At 32.2% G+C, this 8,521-nt stretch overlaps 1 pseudogene; it reads right to left on the reverse strand.

Moving 5' to 3' along the window:
- Positions 1-346: 346 nt before the first annotated feature.
- LOC120169159 lies at positions 347-5,620 on the reverse strand (annotated as a pseudogene).
- Between the last annotated feature and the right edge of the window lie 2,901 nt (positions 5,621-8,521).

The raw sequence follows: 8,521 nt of genomic DNA on the forward strand, positions 1-8,521 counted from the left end.
TCATAGTCCGTCTTATTTACGCATTAGAGACTGGTACGTTAATTTAACATTTCCTCTTCATTAAAAAAACTCTCTTTATAATGAATAGGATCCAACAAGGTACAATATCAAAACACCATTCAACCAATTCATCAGCCCAGACAAGGCAACATGTTCTATTACAAGCAATGAATTACAATTCAAACAACCGATCCTAAAGCTCAAAGGAATTGAAAATAACACACCACAACACCCAAATCAAATCTGAAACAGAAAGCCAATCTCATGTCAACAAGCAATAGAATCCACACCTTACAACACAACCTTACAAAATAATAATCTCACACCAATTCTTAAACAAATGGAATCACATATTTCCATATAATGACTTCTTTCCCTGTAGAAGAAGAAGAAGAAAATATCAAAGGGGAAAAGGTCAATTTTAGAAGAAAAATTATTCAATTGTAAACAAAACATTAAAGATTTAGAATAACAAAACGATACAGATTTGTTTTGGAAAGAAAAAACTCAAATATTAAGAAGAAAAATTGAAGTTGCAGCAGCTATGAATCATGTTTAATGGTTGGAAAACAGACGATTACCTTTTCCATGGATCAAATCCAAATAGACAACCTGTCTCCTCCCTGATTTTTTTTTTTAAAAAAAAAGAGAGGAAAAAACCAAACTCAGATTCTTGATTTCAGACTTACAAAATTGAGTGATCTTAAGATTTATGTGCAATACATTTATCTAGAATGAGAATTTGTCTAAGCTCATTGATGTGAACTATAACTGCTTAATTGGAGTTAAAACAGAGGATAAGAACAGAAGGTAGATTTGCCGGAATAATTATGTGCTTCAAATTAGGATCTAAATGTGCAAAGCATATAGCTGTGAATAAATATAAAAGGATTGAGCATTTCCTATAACAGAGATTTAGAAATTACCTCTGAGTTAGTGGTATATCGCCGTTTGTATGTCCTTGAATATGAATCAATTTCTTGGAGTCCGTCTAAATCTTGTCCTCCTTGCACCACTTTATCGTGGAATTCCTTTGGCATTTTTATAATCTCCAGTTCTTGGAGGGTTGTAATGAACCTCAATTCATCTGGAAGCATCTCTAGCATTCTACAGAATCTAATCACCAATAGTTGAAGACAAGGCATGGCTCCTTTATCCACCTTCCACTACTCCAGCTTCGGAAGACCATAAAGCCTCAAAGACTCCAGTTTAGGAAAACCTTGTGCAGAGCAACACATTCGATTTCGAATGAAAGAATCATAATACAACTCGAGAAACCTTAAGTTAGGCAGCTTCTCTAGTGTTGGCATTGGATCTTCCTAAAGCTCGCATTCTTTCAAGCTTATGTAAGCGAGATTTGAAGACAAGTAGCGGTGCTCTGGCAACTTCTCTAGTGTTGGCATTGGATCTTCCTGAAGATAGTAACGTGCCAAGTATATGTAAGGAAGATTTGAAGGCAAATGCTCTGGCAACTTACTTATCTCGTCATCTATTATCAACTTACAAATGCTGCCGCAGCTTGAGAGGAGGTGTGCCAAATGTCTTGGATCTATTCTCTTACCATGAATAGTCAAGGTGTGAAGATATTTACTTCGGATTATGGGTGGATTCTTGTCCAACTTCTCCTCGTTAAAATCTTCAATCTTGAAACGCCGTTGAATATCCAACTCTCTAAGCTTTGTCATGTTGCTAAGATCCTTCAGATAACAACTCTTGGTATTGAAGTTCTCTAATGTGAGGAGGTTTCTCAAAGTATCCAACCTCAACTTTGTTTTGTCATCACAGTCTTGAGGGAGATATAAATGTCTCAGTTCCTCCATCCTCCATATCACGTCAGGTACGTTGATACGACCAAGTTCTTCAATTCGTAAATCCAAGGTTTGCAAGCATCTTAAGTTTCCCAGAGATGATGGCAATTTTTTACTTGTGAATATGAGTCTGTTTAGACTCAAGAATCTTAAATGAATGAGATTCCCAATATCACCGATTAACTTGCAATACGCATCTGTTTGCTGCCCTTCATAGTTTAGAACTCTGAGCAATTTCAAATTGATGAATATATGTACCCAAAATCCCCGAGCTTTTAGAAAACTAATATAATAAGCCAAAATATCCCAAAAACAATGCAGCCGACTGAATGGACCTTCTATACAGGCCGAAGGGATTTCTACCTCATATAACTCTTCCAGTTCACTTGTATTAAAGAAGGAAAGTGATCGAAGATTTGGACATCTAATGTACTTTGTCTCAAACAACTCGTGCATAGAAACTCTGCGAACCTTTCGAATTGTGGACAACGAGAATGCATTTGACTCATCTACAATGAAGACGAAGTTCTCTTCTTTTGCCTTTGATAAGCAAAGGTCTCTTATTAGGTCATGCATCTGAATTGTTTCGACCTTTGAGGTTACAACGTCTCTGCTTCGTACTTGAATCATGCACCTTTCCGCAAGCTCCGTTAAGTAATGCTCTGCCACATCTTCTGCGATTCCCCACTCCCCGTCTTCTTCTTCCTTTGATGAAACTAAACCTTCAGCAACCCATAACTGAATTAGTCTATCCACACGTATCACATAATCCTCTGGGAACTGGCTTAAATAAAGAAAACAGGATCTTAAATGGGCAGGTAAGTCATCATAACTTAATGCTAACACTTCCCTAGTTCCTTGGCCTTGGACTTTGCTTCTATTCAAGTATGATTTAACATTTTCACTCACTCTATCCCATTCATTCAATGAGCTTTTTGTAGCCAAAATTCCTCCCAACACAACTATGGCTAATGGCAACCCTGCACATTGTTCAACCATTACTTTTCCCAACTTCTTTTTCTTATCAACTGTATCATCAGCACATTGTTTACCCTTGTCTTGTCCCAACTCCTTTATCTCACCATCAACCGTATCATCTGCACGTCGTTTGCCCTTGTCTTGTCTCAACTCCTTTATCTCACCATAAACCGTTTTATCTGCACAATATGAAGGGCTCAATGATTACTCCTCAAAATCAGGAATGAACATCTTTTTTATGTAGATTTTCATAGGTAAAAATCTCTATAAATACATTTGGAATGAACATTGTTTTGAACACCTAGAATAATAGTGGTCCACCTATAGTTTTATTTTCTTTAAATAATAGGAGGAATTAGAAAGTAGATGTTCCAGAGATATTAGGAAGTTTCTACACTATGGCCAAGTACAATTATTTAATGATAAAGAAATATATATTTTTTAAACGGCAGCTAAGTTGATTAGTTGCCAGGATAATCTCTTATAAAATAATACTTATCTATGATTTTTTTCCTTTATATTATATACGTTAAGCATGCAAACAGTAGACTTTGTTTTTTGGTTTCAACAAAACCCAAGGCATAGTTTATTACCTCAATCAAACAATTAGTTATATATTTATCGTTGTTAAATATCTTCGAAGCTAGAAAATATGTTCAAATTATCGCAAATGTCAAAAAAAGAATTTTCAAGCATAATTTATATGTTTGTCTTGCTTGAACATATAGTCGCATAAACTACACACATATATATACTTCAATGATTACTGATATAATTATCTATATAATATGTTTTAATCTATTATTACAACTTATTTCTAATAGTATTACTTATATTATTTCACAATATAATAAAAAATATTAAATCTACCTATTACTCATATTTAGGTACATGTAACGTTGGCTGCTATTTGAAATTTTGCAAATAACTTGTTTATTTAATTTATATTAATGATGTATTTGAACGCCACATAATAATTATAAAAAAGTATAATTAATTACACTCTCATATGATTAATTATTATCTCAATCAAACAATTAATTATACGTATTTGTTATCATTGTTAAGTAACTTTGAAGCTAGAAAATATATTGAAATTATTGCAAAATATGTCCAAATCAAGCTATAATTTATGTGTTTGTCTTGCATGAACACATAGTCGCATAAACTACTTAAGAAACTAAGCATAATATATATATATATATATATCAAGGATTAATGATATAATTTTTTTAATTACGGGAGCAAGCATATTTAGTCGGTTGATCAAGTTGTTCATCTTTATTCCCTCATATTCTCTTAGTTTATGAGTTCTAGACCCACTAAGAGTGCTTCCCTTTTGGTAGGGTTAGGATTAGATATAAAATTTGTCAAAAAAATTTATCTATGTATAAGTATCTATGTAAAATAGTTTAATTTATTATTACTACTTAGTTCTAACAATATCGCTTATATTATTTTTTTTACAATTATTTATATTATTTTTAAAATATATAATACAAAATATATTAAATTTAAAAGGCCTTGTTTATTTAATCTACACTAATGACATGTTTATTCAAGTTTACTTTTTGTTAAAAATGTATTATTTAAAAAGAAATTGAATTGTTGTAAAAAAAAACTAATGAAACAACCTAAAAAATAAGTTTAAGGTATAGAGTAGAATGTTGCTATATGCATATATGATGGTTAATAACTTTGCAATGTATAGATACGTACCTGTAGAATCTGATGGAGGAAACGCAATCTTTTCGAACAATTCCCAACTTTCTTCATCGTTCAAAATTGGCAACTCATACGAATAAACGCTTGCATCTGCATGGGAAACTATCGTTTCTGTTCGAGAGGTGAGCAATATCTTACTATTGCTATGGATGCCCCTTGCAACTGGAAACGCAGGTCTGAGGCGATCCCAAGCCTCGCTGCTCCAAACATCATCCAGTATTACCAAACATTTTTCATCTTTCAACAAGTTAAACAACTTGCTTGCTAATGCCACGTCGGTCAGCATCCCGTCATTTTCACCCAATTTTCCCAAATCAGATAGAATGTCTTTCCAAACTTTTCTAGTTTGGAATTGTTGAGAGACAAATACAAAAGCTCTGTGCTCGAAACGGCTTGTAACTCGACTGTGATGATATAGTTTCTTGGCAAGAGTGGTCTTCCCCAGACCACCCATTCCCCATATGGAAACAACCTTGAATTGAGTTCCCTCGACAAGTTCTGAAACCAATTTCTTTATGCCATCATCGAGTCCAACAATGTTTTGATCAACAATATGAGGAAAAGGCTTCCTTAACTCCCTCCTTGCGATTGAAGAACTCGACCCATCTCCATTCCTCAATCCCTTCACGCCATACGCTTGTAATTGTCGGACCAAGTCGGTTATTTTCTCAAAGATTTCCTCGATCTTTGAACGTGTTTCGTGGAGCGTCCATCCCTCATTCAAGATGCAGGCAGATCTTTTGATGCAACCGTAAAGACCACCTTTCTTTTTGGACACAATCCTGAGAGCGAAATCCTCGATAACATCCTCGGCATCATAGGCAAGCTCTCTGATTTCAGAAACCCAAAGACGAATCCTCTCGTCCTCATGCTGTTTAACATCGGCCTCCCGCAATAAGCTTTCCATCCACTTGAGCTCCTTTAGCAAACGATCAACTTGCTTTTCCACGCCCCATAGGTAGACTGCTTCGTCGGTTAGCAGCTTGCCTATTGTTGTCACTGCAGATGCCACAGCTGACCAAGCCATGATAGTGAACTCTTTTCCTGTGCTCAGAAATTTCTTCAAAATGTTTATGGTAATGAAGCAATTCTCGTAAAACAATTGGAAATCAGAGCTCAAATGTTTTAGACTCTTAGCGGCAATAAGGTCAATTAATATACACAAAGTATTCACAAGTGAGGAAGGGATGCAATATTTAATGTTAAGAGACCAACTTTTAAAATTTTAGGAAAGTAAATTTATTTAATTCAAATATTTGGACTACCCTTTTAAAGTTAGGATTAAAATAATGCATAGTGACGAGGTAATATTAGAAAAGATTGATCTATAAGGTTATAGTTGTTGTCACTGCAGACGCCACGTCTGACCAAGCCATGATAGTGAACTCTTTACCTACGCTCAGAAAAACCTTTAAAATGTTTATGGAAAGAAAACAATTTTCGTAAAACAATTGGAAATCCGAGCTCAAATGTTTCAGACTCCTGGGGGCAATAATTCAATTAATATGCACATAAAATAGCATTAATCACATGGATGAACACAAAACTTTATGTTAAAGAGTGAATTTTTAAAATTTTAGAAATGAATAAAGTTATAAAATTTTAAGAAGCGAAAATAGATTTTTCAATACAAAATACATAAAAGAATCTAAAATATATAATACTTTTAAATTTTTAGAAATAACATCTATTCCTTTAATCACTGATGTAATTTGATTCGTGCGAAAAAGAGTTATTTTTAATATATTTTTTAAAAAATAAAGAATATTGATTCAGGTGTGAAAACTAGGAAGACGAACAACCAATCTTATTTAATTGGGAAAAGGAAGACTTATTGAGATGGAATTTCATATACTTAAATAGATGTATTTTCTTTAAATAATTGAAATTAAACTTGAGTGATTTATTTGCAAAAATCTAGAAGTGATGGTAATTTCAAATATCACTTTAAAAAAAATGAAAAGATGTAATTATTTTTATGAGATGAATAAACAAGTAATAAAGATGAGATTTTTTGAATTAATTATTGATATCTGATCTATTAATCAATTAATTTAGATAAGGTATTACAGAGACAATAGCAACTCTCCCAACCCAGTTTGCTCCATTTTCAAATGCCAATGTTCAAACCTCTGACATTGCTTAAGGAATCTAGAGCCTCATCCAACTAGACCAATTGTTTGTTGGTAATAAAGATGAGATTTTAATTGAGGGGAATCTAGTGCCTCATCCGACTAGACCAACTGGTTGTTGGTAATAAAGATTAATAAAAATGATGATGAGGTGATGAAGCATATTTGGATTACCCTTTTTAAAGTGAATATTAAAATCATACTTAAAAAGAAATGATAATATTGAAAAACTATATGTTTAGTGTTGACATAAGTGGATGAGATTTAAGAATTTGAGTTTGTAAGGTTAAGTTTGAATCCTATCACTGTCACTCTTGGTGAACAATATGTAAATTCCTATGTAAATCCCAATTGGGATTCAAGAATTTAAGCTTGTAAGATCTCTTTTTATTCACACTTATTTAATAAAGAATTATTTTTTTATATTACGAAGAATGATCAATACATAATGAAATGGTAATATTATAAATATGAATCTATACTGTTAATCATCAATACATAATGAAATGCTAATATTATAATGTAGCAATAATCATCAATAGGAGGAGACAAACAATAGAGGTACGTCCAATAAAACAAAAGGGTTTCTTTTAATATATATTTTAAAATAAAATATATTATTTTGGGTGTGAAAAGTAGGAAGATAAACATCTAATCTTATTTAATTGGGAAAATGAACGACTTCAGATGATAATTTTAAGGGTAAAGTATAGTAATGGTCACTGAACATTTTTGAAGCTTGCATTTAGGTCCCTCAACTTTTAAAACTTGCAATACAGTCCCCCAACATTTATTCCGTTTGCAATATGGTCCCCCAACTTTAACCACCGTTAGAAATTAGGGTAAATTATATAAAAGGTTATTGAACTTTTCAGACACTTGAATTTAGGTCCCCCAACTTTTAAAACTTGCAAAACAGTCATCAATTTCATTCTAAATCACAATTTCCAAAGTAATTCAATTTCATTCTAAACCCTAAATTCCAAAATAATTCAATTAAATTCAATTATGTCAGATTTATTATTATTTAATTTCATCTTATTCATGTGATACATATTTTTTATATAAATATAATAGTATAATTCTTATCTGTGAAGAAATTTTTAATTAAAAAAAGTAGTTAGGATATAGAAGAGGTTGAAAATAATTCGAATTTTAAATTTATAAAATGTTATTTGACGTATAAATAAAAGTGTAAACTACTAGGTTGACAACTTAACTATCTAGCCCTTTTTACTTTTGTTATCGATCTTTTAAATTTATCAATCATACAACATAATTATTTAACTGTTTCAACTAAGCCACTAGTCGTTACCAATTGATAAAAATGATGATGTGGCAGTTAAAAGGAATTGACATTATTATACATTCAGTCTTTATTATTTATATAATCAATTTGGTCCTAAATTAAATAGAATTTAATAAATTAATCATTTAATTAGGATCTGACATGTGTTAGCACATGATCATGACACGTGTCATTGGTGACACATGTCACCGCCTAATTATTTATATATGCTATCAATTTGGTCCTAAATTAAATAAAATTTAATAAATTAATCATTTAACCAGGATCTGACATGTGTTAACACATGATCATGATGTGTTATTGGTGACACATGTCACCACCTAATTAGAAGAAAATTAAGTTACGAAGAAATAAAATTTGGGTCTCGGGCAAACTCAAACCTGAGTCACGCAAATGAAAGATAAAGGGCGGAGCCACTAAGCTAACACCATCGTTTGTGTTAAGAGATATACAATAATACATATACTAATAGTATGACCAATGCCAGAAAAAAAAGAATATAATGGAAAATTGAAATAATGAGATTTGAACTTCGGCAAAAAATTTGAAAGAAATAAATGATGGGAAAA

Source organism: Hibiscus syriacus, unplaced genomic scaffold (genome assembly GCF_006381635.1).
Source record: "Hibiscus syriacus cultivar Baekdansim isolate YM2019G1 unplaced genomic scaffold, ASM638163v2 tig00111754_pilon, whole genome shotgun sequence".
Classification (NCBI taxonomy): Eukaryota; Viridiplantae; Streptophyta; class Magnoliopsida; order Malvales; family Malvaceae; genus Hibiscus; species Hibiscus syriacus.